Source organism: Cicer arietinum, chromosome 8 (assembly GCF_000331145.2).
Source record: "Cicer arietinum cultivar CDC Frontier isolate Library 1 chromosome 8, Cicar.CDCFrontier_v2.0, whole genome shotgun sequence".
NCBI lineage: Eukaryota > Viridiplantae > Streptophyta > Magnoliopsida > Fabales > Fabaceae > Cicer > Cicer arietinum.
Genome location: NC_021167.2, coordinates 26855141 through 26871010, shown reverse-complemented (window position 1 = coordinate 26871010; position 15870 = coordinate 26855141).

Genomic DNA, 15870 nt, shown 5'->3' with positions numbered 1-15870 from the left:
CATTTATTTAAGTCACACTATGTCTCAAGAACTCATTTGCAACGATTGTACCTGAAATATATGATCATAAATAGTGTAGCACTGCTTTAAACAATGAAATTTCATCAAATTTTAGACTAAAATTCTGTTTGGAGGACCAAAACTGGGGAGAAACAAAATAGGGGGACTACTTTCGTGATTCAGCTAAAATAGAGGGACCAAAACTGCAATTAAGCCTAACGAAAAACAATACATAAACCTACACGAGTATATTTGTTGCATTCTAAACCCACTAACTCACATATTATATCTATAAAATGATGGCTAACAAAACTACTGGATTGCAGCCCAAAATCGTCTTATCGACTAAATTTTTAACTTTAATATCAATCAACCACGTCGTCCATTAAGGAGCGAGTAATTGTTCATTTTTTTTTACTATAAAACTGACCTCATATAAGTTTCTATCATCATTTGTATTGCCATAACCACCTCATCCCCACCATGTAGAAAAATGCTTTAATGCATTTTGGCTAGATCAATTTCTTGATATAGTCTATTGGACTCTTATTCATCATCATCATGAATATAATAAGACTCAATGTTGGCCTCTAAACTCATCTAGATTTGGTATCCACTTTCAATTCTTGACCGACAAAATGATTCAATAGTCAACTAATTATGATCAGTTGTTAGTCGATTTTTGTATTAGCTTATAAAAAGATATTAATAATAGTCTCCAAGCCCATTTAGGATGCATTTGATACATATTTTTTTTTATAAAATAATCATTTTTTAAATAAAATAATCACTTTTGAAAGTTTGTATAAGTTTGTCACAATTTAAAATAAAAATAAAAATATGAAGATTTAAATGCACTTTTGATTCTCCTATTTTATACAAAATTAATTATTAATCCCTCATTTTTTAAACCAGTTATTTGTCCTCTTATTAAATAATTTTTGGATTTTTTTTATCCTCGTCATTTTTTATGATGTGACACTCAAATTAATATTATGACACTTAAATGACATTTGTAAGTTGAATAAAAAAAATTTATAGCATTATTTTTATAATTAATTTTACTTTTATATTTAAAATAATTTTTTATTTAGTTATATAATAAATATTTAAAATTTTAAAAAAATTAAATACAAAACTTAAAATTTATTTTTATCCAACAATAAATTAAAACTTTAAAAATATTTTAAAATTTTATTTATTTTTAATATTTAAATATATAAATAAAATTAATTAAGTATTAATGACATGAAAAATATGTTATCCAACTAATAAATGACATCTAAGTATCATATCATTAATAAAAAAAAAAAACATCATAACATTTAGCCCCTCAATTTACTAAAAATGAATTTTTAATCTCTTCATTTCTAAAACCAATTTTTTTTTAAAAAAGAATATAAAAACTGATTTTTTTGAGAAGGATCTTTAGTGTTAGTAACTATGTTAGGTGGCCAAAGGAAGGAGGTCTTACGTGGATAACTCTTTTAATTTGAGTTTTTGTCTTTTTAATTTAATAAAAAACAACACTTTTCGAGAAAGCAGTATGCATTTACAACACCGCTTATTTATATATATTTTTATTTTTATTTTTTTTTATTACATTTGAAACATCACACACAAAAAAGAGCATTTTCTAATATATGTATCTATAACAACACTTATGAAAAAATGATGTTTAAGAGTTGAATCTACAACAACGCTTTTGTAACGTTGTCTTGTCTAGAAGTTCTATATTTTTTACTTTAGAAATTAATAATGCTTTTTTTTGAAAATACTATAAAAAGTTTGGTGTAATAAGTTGTTTTAGTTGTTACTCAATTTCGTCGATTTCACAACAACAATTAATTCTACATAAGTTAATACTCAAATCTTTCCACACCAGTCAAATGTAAATATATGATATGACTAATATTTTTAATGTAAACAATTATGATAATTTTTTAAGGTTAATCTAATTTTAGTTAAAGATTAACTTGACCAATATTTTTAACATGTAAAATCTATGTTATTTTATTTTATCAAATTGGTCTCATGGTTTTTTCCAAGGACAAATTTACGCTTTCAATCCTTTTTGTTTAGTTTCTTTAATTATAAATTACAAACTAACTTTTCTATGTACAAAGCTTATTTAAAATTTGAACAATTTGCGTCTTTCATACACATCAAATAAATATTGAACTTTTAATTTTCTTGGATAGACAAATGTTAAAAAATTATCAGCAGTTGGAATCAAATTCGTAAGTGTCTCTATCCATATTAATGAGCTACTAGTATATCTTTGGGGACTACACTACACTATTTCAAAATATTTTTGCCTTAATCATTCAATTGTATAAGAAAAAGGTTAATTTGTAAGTAAAATTTAACAAAGAAATTTTATTTAAAATACAACTTTAATTTGGATTCTATTGAACTATTTCTCTTTAATTAAAGTTCCTTACAAGTCTAATTCAAATCACTTTTGATTAACTCTTTCCTTTACTTGATTTTTATAACAGATCCTCTTAAGGTATTGTATTATTTAAGATTCTAATGCATTAAATATACAATTTCCAACAAAATTATAGGTTTTAATGCATTAAATATACAATTTTCAACAATATTTTACTATTTTAGTCTCCAACAATTTTTTAAGGCACTCATGAATGAATTTTTTTACGGAACATGTATTAATTCGACATGTACCGATATGTTCGGTCTTTAAATTAATAGTTAAATTAATTTTTTTCAACAAATTATTTTCTATCATTTAAAAATTATAATAACTAAATATTATTTACTAAAAGTATTAACAGAGTAAATTTTTTTTTTTTGAGTTATCCTCAAAAAAGTGAATATTTAATATTTTTTAGGATTAAAAGTAAAAATATAGTATCATGCTTATAAACAATAAAATAATATATTTTTCTTATGAAATTATCTTTCTTAAAATACAAAAGTTGATAAATAGCTTATTGATTCATAAAAATAATCATTAATTTATTGATCTAGAAAATTGATGTACCAAAAACACTTCAATTTATACTATTATTTTGGATTAAAGAAGTTTTTAATATCTATAAAATTACGAAATTTTGTTCTTAATTCATACAAAAAAATCACATTTTTTAGTCTCTACAAAGTTGTTCTACAAAATGATTTACTTTCTAAAAAAATATTTTACAAGATGTTTTAGTCATTGATAAAATAAAACATCTTTTAACTTTTAAATTTTTGAACGATATTTTGAAACATTATTTATATCATTATTAAAAATTCAAACACACAAATTTAAATTTTTTTAATTCAATTTAATATTTTAAATGTCATACGTTCAAGTTAAAAGTCTCTAAAATAATAACTTAAAAATTAAATTTTTAATTTATTTTTTATGGAATAACTTTTTATAGTATTGTAAACATGTATATATGACATAATCATTTAAAAATATACATTAATGTTAAAACATAAATTAAAAATGCATGCATAACAATTTTGTGTGACTAAACAAATTGATTATTTTTTTTACATGAACTAAAAATTTATTTAACTGTATTTTTTTTTTTAAATATAGGGTGAAGTCCTTAGAAAACAAAAAGAGACAAAAACTAAAAGTCTTTAAAAAAGACTATTATACTCTTATCGACAAACACAACAAGTGAGGATAAATCAAATATTATATCAAAATATAATCGACTTAAGAAGAAGAAAAATCAAATTTGATAAAATTATCTTCTATTTAATTGAATTTATGGTAAACATGATATATTTTAAAGTAATTTAATTTAACAAACACTATCTTTATACAAGTGATAAAAATATAATATAAATATTTATTCGAACAATTCTTTATAATTAAAAACACCACATCTTAATAATGATCTAACTTCCATTAATAAATATTCCGTACAACTTCTCCTCATCAATATTTTCCTACTTTTTAAAAGAAGAAAATGCAATAATGCAATCGCATATGCAATTGTCACATGCCCACAACTACAAGTCAAGCACCACACATTTCTTGGCCCTCTCAAGATTTTCCACCTTCTTGATTTATTTTAGTGACACCTTCTTTAATACATATTTTTTAATTTTTATTTATTAATCAAAATCTACACCAATCAAAATAATATGAATTATACATATAAATTTAATAAAAAATTATGTGAATTTTAATTATAAAAAATTTATTAAAAGTGTGTTGATAATAATATTATTGATAACTAAATCTATGTATGTCGTTTTCGATGTGTCTTATGTGAATAAGAACACGTACACTTTGTATTGTCCTTCCCTTCCACTTGCAATGAATCTGCCAAACTACCTCACCAAAACGCAATTATGTTTATGCTTCTTTGTTGGTTAGTCAAACACACCCTATCTTTTTTGAAGGGTCGATGTGCTTCCAAATTGCACCTCTTCGTTGTAAAAATAATATAGTATCAATTGGCCCACCACTTCAATATTTTTTGTTGTTGTTTTCAAATTTTTAATTGCTGATTTCATAACCATTTGGTAACATCACATGTCGTGCACCGTTCTTTTTATTATATGGTGAATGCAAACGTGTATCGGTGCTTAGACATTGTAGGAAACTATAATAAAGAAGGATGATATTTTTTGGAATATTGCCCTTGTATTTATAGAAGAAATAAAGATTCGGTTGAAACTTATTTTCTTTAACCAACACTAATAAGTATCTATCTCATATGTAAAATATAAAATACAAAGTTTCATAAGTGTAACTCAAAAGATAAAAGGCTATTAGACATTTAATTTATTAGTGGTAAAGTTTGAACTCGTAATCTTTTATTTTACTATATTGAGGTTATGTTTGATTTGACGGTAAAATTAAAAAAATTAAGGCGAGTCGGTGTGATTTAGTCTATGTTTAACTTGACGGTGGAATTAAGAAAATCACGAACTTTTATAAATCAATTAGTTAAAAAAAAATGTATTACGTAAGTGAGCCATTTAAGTGATTGAACTCAAATAGTAAGTGAGCCTCAACTAATAAAAAATTATTTTGGAGAATTTGAGTTTGACTCATGACCGAAACTTTGGATAACTAGAATTTCATTCCCTTAGAAACCAATGAGTTGAAAATCAAACAAAACAATATCATATAATTTATTTTGAAAAGATTTATAATATACTTGATCCATTTAGGATCCTTGGAGACGACCGAATACGATTTTAGGTAACGGTGTACGATTGTTGACGATGGTTCCGTTTGCGGTAGGGGTATTTGCAAGCACTCTAATACATAAATCAATAGAAGTTAGTAGAAGAGTTAATGAATGAAGATCTATCTAGTTTATGAAGATGTGACTCTTTATATAAAAATTCCTTAGAGGAGAGTGAGGTGGAGGTAATTATGCCGTTGCAAATTATTTGACTCAAGAAGAAGATGGTTGTCTCATTGTCGGTGAATGACTATGATCGAATTGGGGAGAAGTCGACACTTAAGTCTATGTTTGACACTCGTGAACACGAGTATTTCGACGTCTTTGGTGGATTGCATCGAGGCTCACTGAGAAGCGTTTAGTGGACCGTTGTCCAATCTAAAATAATACTGTATAAATTTTTTATGGGACAAATATTTATCACTAATTAAATTTGTAAATTTAAAAAATATTTAATTTTAAATAAAGTTACTTTTACATGTTAATATTTATCTATTTATATATAAATATAATTTTTTAAAGATTAAAGAGAATATACAAATATAAATATTTTTTTTGAAAGCGTAAAAAACAATATTTAAATACTTTTCACTTAACTTTTTGAAATATTTTTCACTTAACTTCTTATAATATTTCGTAATATAGTTTTAAATATTTTGACAATAAAATTCGTATTTTAATATGGAATGTACTGATATTTGCTAGTTAAATAGCGATATAGTTTAAAATTGTTTTTACAAAAATAATATAGCTAAAAATAAATCTCAAAAGTATTGTTTGAAAAATTAAAATTCAAGCTATTCTACCGGTAGAGGTACAACCCCCGTATTAATAATTCAACAATGGCGGGGTCAAGATTACACGTTTTATATATATTTAATAAAAAACCATAATGTAAAACTAATTTTTTTTATTATTGCTAAAATAATTAAAAGAATAAAAGGTAAAACTAATATCTTGTGTGTGTGTTTAAGAGATACCGACATTAATATAAAATTTATACATTAGAGTTATGCGAAAAATATAAATAATTTTATTGTTAATGACACTTAGAGCACCTTTAATGAAGTATTCATTTTCAGATGGTGTGTACAAGGACATAGTTTTTCAATTTCAACTAACATTTGATGTTCACAAACGTAGAAAATACGTTCGTTTTGAAGCAACTTTTGTTGGGACTAAAACAAAAATTAATGGATTTGCGAGTCAAAAAATAAATAAAACAATATATAATTGTCAATATAACTTATTAGAGTAAAATAAAAAATCATTTCAATTTCATAAACTCATATAAACATCCACACTAAAATTTCTAAAAATTTCAACAACAAAAAAATTCACTAAAAATCACCCACACCACATACAAAAAAAAAAAAAAAGGTAGAAACATATCAAGATGCCTTAGATCTGAATTTTTGTGTGAATTGGCTTGGTACAATTTTCAAATCAAAGATTTGAACTACTTTTTGCAGTGGGAAACTAAAATGTAACTTCCTTTTCAAATTGTTGTTTCGGAGCTGAAATAAAATATACTAGTTTTGATATTATTATAAATATATGTAAATATTAATTCAATTGATAAATATAATTATTGTAAAATTAAACATTATATAGTAGATTCGAACGCGAGATCTCGCAATATGATTTTCTAATAATAATTATACTGCCTTGTCTATAAGAAAAACAAAATACTATAAATATATTTCAATGATTTTTGTTTTCTTGCAAGAGAGTCACGTCTGAATGTGAAACACAAAACATTAGTATGGCTAGGGAGATCTAATATTTTCCCACTTTTTCTCCAGCATCCACTAGCCTTTTTTTTTTCTTTTGTCTTGGTAATTAATTAATTAATGTAAAATATAAAAGAGTTTAGTCTCAACTTTGAAAGGTTAGCCAAATATACTTATTTGTTCATATTCATTGATCATTTTCATGACATTTGTTCAAAACCAAATTTCCCATCTTGTGGAAGTGATTTAGAATCCGTGTGATCCAAGTCACAAATAGTTCGATTAGTTATGTAATTATGAGTTTAATTTCTGACTCATCCGTATGAAATCAAGTTGACTATTAAAAAGAGATAACTAATAAAAATGTTTTAGATTCTTTCATTAACAAGATTAAATATGTTTTAGATGATCTTTATAAGAACAAAGACCTACAATATGTATGTGTAAGATACCATCAAAATTAGAAAAAGAAAACAAGTGGAGTTGTCCACTAAAATGAGTGGATTCTCTTATTATGAAAAAGAAAATTACATCACTTAGTTTTCTAGCTAATAAGAAGGGAGGATAGGAGAGTAAATATTTTAAATAGTTTATGTTTAAATAAATTTTTAAGAGCAAAGAAAATTTGGGAGAAGCAAAATATTTTTTAGATATTTTTTTGTTTTTCTTCTATTTTGGAGAAATTTAAAGGAAGAAGAAAAAATCAAAATAGTTTATAAATCATTTAAAATATTTCTAACAAATAAGGTTTTTTTAAAGATATTTTTAGTATATTTAAATTGGAGTATCTATTTCTTTTTGTACAAACTAAAAAGAACTATATTAATACATAAACCTATTTATAGCATAAGAAATGCTACAAATAGAAACAAGTCACAAAATTACAATAGAATATCAACAATTAAAATTTGATGACATGCCCTTAAACCTTCAATGACCATGAATACCTAAACAATCTAAAAGTTGTATGCTCCAATGATGAAGATTGTACCTAAATTCTTTAATATTAGACTTTAATAATCACTAAGTGTTAAACTTGATAACCTCCACAATTCAACTCACATTAACTGCTTTTGATTAAAAATAATACATGTAGGAGCATTGAAAAAAAGAAAGGAAATATGTTATCTTATTTTATCTATTTCTTTTTTGTTGTTAAAAAGAAAACATGAGAATATAGAGTTATTTAAACTATATATGGAGTAGTGGACAGAGGCCACATAGAATATCACACAAGATGAAAGTAGATCCATCTAGAGTTTTTTCAATCCATCATCTAAATAAATAAATAAAACTCATTCGATATGCATGTTGCAAGTTTGAACCTTACTAGTGCTACTAAAGGAGACAAATATAAGTATTTTTATAAGTTTTAACAATGTTAAAGGTTTTATTTTATATTGGAGTATCATTCACTCACGCTTTTTTTTTTTTTTTTCTAAGAATTTGTACAAATAGGTTGGTATTAGACAAGCCAAAATCTTCTCATACATCTCTAGATATATTTCTAGAACTTTTAATCTTTGTTAATATACCACTATTTAGTTTTAGTTTATGTAATTTTTTAAGACCTTGCAAATATAAATTTTTGATTTTTGATATTTTATTTTTAATTCTTTCAAAATTTATTTATATTTGAATTGGTTGTTGTAATATATAAAATATTTTCAGTCACTCAAAATAATGATTAAAATAAACATTTACGAGGGTCAAAAATATAAAATGTATATTTGCAAAAACTAAAAATAAAATTGTAAGGACAAAAAATAAAAGATATATTTACAGCAACTAAAATAAAAAAATAAAATATTTTTAGAGAGACTAAAATAAAAAGTGATATTTATAATAATTAAAAATATATTTAAACCTACTTTTTGCATGTGCGGTACTACCTCTCGTGTTCTTTATTGAATAATTTTGGTAATAATTTGGAGTGGCCTCTATGCAATTTTGCCATGTTATTTAACTTTTTCCTTTTTTATCTGAGTTACTAGCACATGGTTAGGTAGAAATTTTGTAACCATTCATATAATTATATAAGACGTTTTTCAACTATGACGTTGGATCTGGATCACTTTTTTAATGTAAGAATTGAAGTACCCCTAATATTTAGTTAATGGAATTTTGTTTATAAAAATAATTAATATTTTAAAAATAAAGTTAAATAAATTATTAGATCTTATAAAATTTTAACACTTTATTTTTAACCCCTATAAAAAAAATCATAACTTTTTAGTGCCTATAATTTTTTTCATTTTTGATCTATACTGTTAAGCCTCTATATAAGAAATTTTTAAGTGTTTGTTAATTTATTGTACTCGATAGTTTGGTTTCAATCCAGTGACTTTTGAGTTATGGACACATCATTGTTAACAATATTTCTAGTCCATCAATTAAAGGTGGTTTTTATGAGTCTTTAACGTTGGATATATGTTAGGGAAAGGACATAATAAGACATAAATTGAACATATTATTTCTCTAAGGTCTTCTTTGAGATTTTATAATGAAATATTTATCATACTTGGTTCCTCTAGCCTCACAAAACTAGAAAAAAAAAAACTCCAATTACGTTATTCATTCCAAATATTTTTATTTCTTTCATGATTGTTTATAAAAAAAAAAGTTTTGAATTATGAGATTTGATTTTGTAAAATTTCATAAACACTTAAATTTGAGTTATCTGAAACCTAATTTGTATAAGAAAATTCAAATTTGAATTTTTTTTTTATTTCTGAAAAAATATGTAAAATTTAGCCATGCTTATAACTATGCCTATCTTTTTTTAAAAAAAAATGAGCCACTCAAGAAAATTGGTAAGTTTAAGTTTTTTCAAAATAAATTTTGTTTAAGATAATGAATCTTTTATGATGAATGCAACATTTTGTGTTACTAAATGGACTGGGCTATCTACTGATCGAAAGTTTTCAAAATTGTGTTTTTTCTTTCAACGTTGCTATTCACCCCATATTTTCTCATTCATCTCCAAATATAATTGCTTATCTGTCTCCAAAATACTACTAAAAGTTAAAATTTAATAATGTAATTTATTTAGTTTTACACTATTAAAAGTTAAGATTCGATAAAAAACCAGATGAACAATTACCTTTTTATTTCTATATTATTAAATCCAAGAAATTTTTTAGTTCTATCAATTTTAAGAATTTAAAAATATATTTAATTTTTTTACTTCTATTTAATGATTTTTTTTCTATGTGGTAGGATGAAATCGTTGAATAGAGGTAAAAAAATTCAATTTTGATTTGTAAGTAAAATTCCATGTATGGACGAAAATAGGCCTATTGTTCAGCTAGGCCCAAAATACTAATGAACTTTTGCCCATGCTTTCTATTTCACCTCAATTTTTATTGAAATATAAAACAATTCCCACATGAATAAGACATAACATTGTCACAAATAATAAAATAACAATAAACATTATTAAAAATAAGATAAAATTATCTTAAATCTTATTTTAATTGGCAAAAATCAATATTATTAAATTGAATATTTTATTTAGAATTCGAATATGATACCTCACAGTTGTATGAAAAGATAAAATTAAAATACACAAGAATTTATCAAATTTAATTGAGGTGTGCAAAAACACTAAGTTTAGGAGTAATTCGCCACCACAAATAAATTGTCTTCCACTCTCAAAGTCATTGTGGATGTCTAAGCGTCATAATACACTATTTTATAGTCATAAAATTGCTTAAGATTTGCACTATATACTACTGCAGAATTTTATGGCTTTTATTAATTTGGTGCCTCATCTAAATGCTTGCATGTGACACATTTTGCTACTAACTCCTTTATCTTGTCAAGTTTTTTGTTGGTTGTAGCTTTAAAAATTATTTTTTTAGTCTAAGTTATGTGTAATTTGTTTTGGTGTTAGCTTGGTTGGTGTGTTGGGATTTTTTTTTTCCCCCAACATGTGATGTGGGTCATTTCTAGTGCACAAAATAATTTTAGCATATTTTATGGTTGCAAGGCCATTCTTGTCTTCATAGTCATTTATTTGAGGGCGTGTAATTAGGGCCTTTCTCATTAGACTCTTGTTTGTAAGATTGTATTTGTATTGTGTATTGGCCCTGCTTCTTTTAATGGAATTTCATTGACAAAAACAACATTAAAAATAACCCCAAACTTTTGATCATCGTTAAGGTTTTTCTATTTTATATAAGTTCATCCAACTACATATAATTAACAAGTTTATTTTAAAAAAATGGTTTGATTATATTTTCGATCCCCTATTTATCATACCAACGAAAATAGATTTTCTATATTTTAAATGAATTTTTTAGTCTCCAATCATCACATTTATTGTAGTTACGACCGTAATATATAATTTTTCCTCAATTTTTGGTGATTTATAGCAAAATAAAGGCAATTTTTAGCCTTCAAAATGGTATTTTGTTTACAAATTTATAATCAAGACAATAAATCTTAACATTGTAAGAGTAAAAAATCTAATTTATGATCAAAACAATAATAAATATCACAATTAAAAAATCAAAAAGTTAAATTTTAAAATAACCAGATTATTTTTTTAAATGTGATAAAATAGGTGACCGAAAGATCAAGAATATAATTAACAAATTTAAAATTAAAAAAAGAACAAAGAAAATCATGAAATATTATTTTTAAAGTATATGATCAATAATCATTGTAACTTTGATCAGTTTTAAATATTAATCTACAAAAGATTACCGTCGAATTCACCTATAAATAAAATACAAAAATCATGTTTCACAGTAAAATAAATAAAAAACAAAAAAGTAAAAACATGACTAAATGTTCCCCAATAAACAACGAGATTATTCGGTCTCTATGAAACGGGACAAAGTCATCTCCATTACTTATCCTTCATTTATGGTGTATTTGGAGAATGATACACACACAAATATTAAAAAAAAATTAATATGAGTGACATCCACTTAAAAATACTATTAATTATATTTTTGTTTCTATTTCTCCAAATACACCATTAAAAAAAAGAATTAAGATCTTTTCCCGTGTGAAACTATCCGGTCTCTTGAAAAAAACATCGCTAACTTTCTATTATTATTACAATCTAAAAATAACTATTTAAAATAAATAAATTATTAATTAATTACAGTTTTGATCTTCTTATTTTAAATAAATTATAAAAATAATTTCTTTATTTTATTTTTTTCAATTTTGAACCTTCAAATAAAATTTTAGTTCAAAACTTAATAAATTATCATTCTTTTTAGTTTATTTAAGAAGTTTTATCATGCCTCAAGATTTTGAAGTGCATATTTGAAATTCTTGATCACAAATGATATAATGTAACTTAAAAAAATGATACTTTATTAAATTTTAAACAAAAATTTTGTTTGAAAAATAAAATAGAAAAATTATTTTTGTAATTCAATTAAAATAAAGAATAATGTAATTAAACTTAAATTATTAGTCAAAAAAAAGAGAAAAATATTAAAATTAGAGACACGTGTAGATAACTGGTTCGGCGAAAACAAGGTAACGTGTTCGTTGGAAAAATCGAACCTTAACAACAGAGGCGCGTGAAACCCACATACCAGAAAAACAAATCTACGCGCCACTGTCGGAAGCTTCCGGAGCAACTGCGTTCAAATCAAAACCTTGGTTAAAAGTGAATGTCTCGCCAACACCCTTTTCATTATTCTGATTCTCAAATTCACCACCGGCGGTGTTATCTCCGGCGTGGTCGACGGCAAGATCCGGTTTCTCAAGCTCTTCCCTCCAATCTGTTACTCCTTTGCCTCGTTCATCAAAATATTTGACAACAACTTTCATTCTTTTGAGTATTGTATAAAATTCTTCAACTTCTTCCTCTGTTGGAATTTCTTCTTCTTCTTTTGATCCATTTATTTTCAATTTTTTATTCACTCTGTCACACCCATCTTTTTCTTCCTTTGTAACTCTCTTTTTCTTCATCTTCTCATGTTCCATATTAGATGAGAGAAGCTTGAGAAAAATAATAATGGTGTATTGATTTTATGAAGAAGAATAAGACCCTCCTTGTTAAAGAGAAGTCTTCTTTTTTTATTTTAAAAAGGAAAAAAAAAGTAGATGGACTTATAAAATAAAGTATTATGTCGAGGGAATGTTAAGATATAATATCTAAATCTTTGTGCTTAGACTTTTGTTTTGTTTATTTTGTTGTGGTGTTATTCCATTAAATTTGGTAAAATTTTGTATTTTTCTTTTTCATTTTCATTACACTACATATGTAAATAGTTTTTAATATATTTTTAGTTTGTCTTGTTAAAAAAAATTCTCTTCCATTCATTTGTACTTCAAATTTATCAAGTAAATTTTTTTATTAATAATTTATATTGTTATATTTCAACAATAATTAAATTTAATTGTAGTTTTGCCCTCTATTATTATAAATTTATATAATTGACTTTTAAGACTTTCCTATTTTAAAAGTCAACAATTTTAGTCTTTTCTTTCAACATTTTAACTAAAAAATTATAATTTTTTTATATTTTTAAAGACGTGACATATAATTCTATGATATAAAATCATTCAGATGCATTAATTATTTATATGTTATTAATTAAATTAAAAATATGAAAAATTTCAAAAGTTAAAAATATAAGTTTTCATAATATTTTATTTCAATATGCCACATTATTTAACATATTTCATATAATCACTTTTTAGTTTAAAAATCAGAGAGATCGACTTTTAAAATAGAAAGATTAATTTCGTGAATCAATAAAAATAGAGAAATTAAAATTACATTTAAATCCAATAATTAACATGGTGGAGAGAAGAGCAACATTTACATTTTTTTTCTTAATGTGGAGAAGTAGTGGGAGAAAAGGTATTAATATCCTCTTTTTAATTAAAAAATAATATCCTGCAAATTTTTTTGTTGATATTAATATTGTTTATACTTTTACTCTTTGTAAGAAATAATTATTTAATATTTTTATTATAATATTTGTTACAAATAACAGAAAATAATGTAATAAAATTAGAAATATGTTAGTTAAAAAATAATTAATACACTTAAGATAAAAATAAGGAAATCTAATAATTGAAGTAAGATGTAACATTTAAAGTTCATCTTCTCAAGCAATGTGGAGTGAATAACTAAATTTTTGTACTTAGATGAAGGTAACAGAGAGAGGTTATCAAATCATCATGTGATGGACCTCTCTTAAGGACAAATTAATTAAAGAAAACTAATCAAATCAATAGATTCTCTAATGATCTTAGACCATTTCAATCTAAATTTAACCTAAACATACACCTCAACTAAGACCACAACTTTTCACGTGAACAACCAAATCAGTTTACTCAATCTTCTATACCACAAAATCAAATTATTCAAATTTTAAAATAAAAATATTTTTTTAAATAAAATAATAAATAAATTTGTTCATAATTATAAAATTTTAGATTTAAATTCGATATATAATATTTAATTTAATAATATTTATATTTGTCAGTTAAAATATATTTTATTAATAAGTATAATATTTTTTAATTAAATAAAAAACAAATAAAGTTTTAATGAATAAAAAGAACGAATAAAGCACTACACATGATTTTAAATGAAAATGATGACAATGTTGTGGAAATTTGGTTTTCACAATGCCTACTATGTGAGTAACGTGGGAAGAGTCGACGGTGGACCATTTTCGTAAAAGAATACAGAGAAATTGGAAGAAAATAAAATACAAAAATTTCTCTTTCTACATGCCATCCACATGTGAAAGAATACGATTTTAAGGGAATATAACACAAATCTTGATAAAGGAATGTTTTAGTTAAAATTTAAAAAAGCAATAGCAAATAGTAATATACAAAATTATCAATTACAACAATTATGTTATGTTAAGGAAAATCTTAACAAATCTCATGTCTTAAGAAAACTTATTAAAAAATAAATGCAAAAATATTATCTTAAAAAATAGTGCATATAACATTATAAATTTTTTAAAAAGTGGTGTTTTTTTTAACATGTAATTTTCATTTTATTTCTTTTTTAGTTTCTTATAGCATAACTTTTATTTTTATACCGATAGAGTATAACATAGCAAAATCATTCCACTATACTTTACTTGTATAGTATAACATAGCAAAATTATTCATTAGTTGTTGGTGTAAAACTTGTTAAGATCTATTGTACTTACTTAATAAATAAATATAAGTAGAATATAAATTAATGTTGTTGAGAAGACTTTAATGTATGCACAGACGTCGAGGATATGTGTCGAGAAACACGAGAATGATGATGTCATGCAAAGTTGCCACGTGACGTTTCACGATTGCGTCATTCTAATAATTATACCTATTATTCTCCAACAACTCCTTATTCGACAAGTCACACTTTCATTATTCTCACTCGCAAGCCGAGGCAATAACCTACACGCGCCCACTTGCTTTCTGTTTTGTTCCGTCTCACACTTTCATTTATGGTAAATGCTTTTATAATTTTTAAGTTTAATTTTAGTTTTAGTCTCTTTATTTTATTTGAATTATAAAAATAATTTTTTATTTTATTTTTCTCTATTTTTAGTCTTCAAACATAATTTTAATTCAAAATTTTATCAAGTGTCATTTTTTAAAATTACATCGCAACATTTATGATGATAAATCTTAAGTACTATTGGTGCATCGAAAGATCTTAAAACATAGTATGACTTAAATAAACGTAAAAAAAAAAAAATACTTCATTAAATTTTTGACTAAAATTTTATTTGGGGATCAAAACTATGGAGAAATAAAATAAAATAACTATTTTCATTATTTAGCTAAAATAGGGGGACAAAAACTACATTTAAGTCTAATTTTTATGAAGGAAACTACCATTTTAATCTATAGAAGTGTAGAAGGTAGCCACTTTGATTTATTTTGGATTTTAGTTCAATAAAAAAATTTAAGTTTTTGAGTTGTTAAAATTGTTTTTGAGATATAAAGTTTATTATTACAATAGTTTTAAAAAG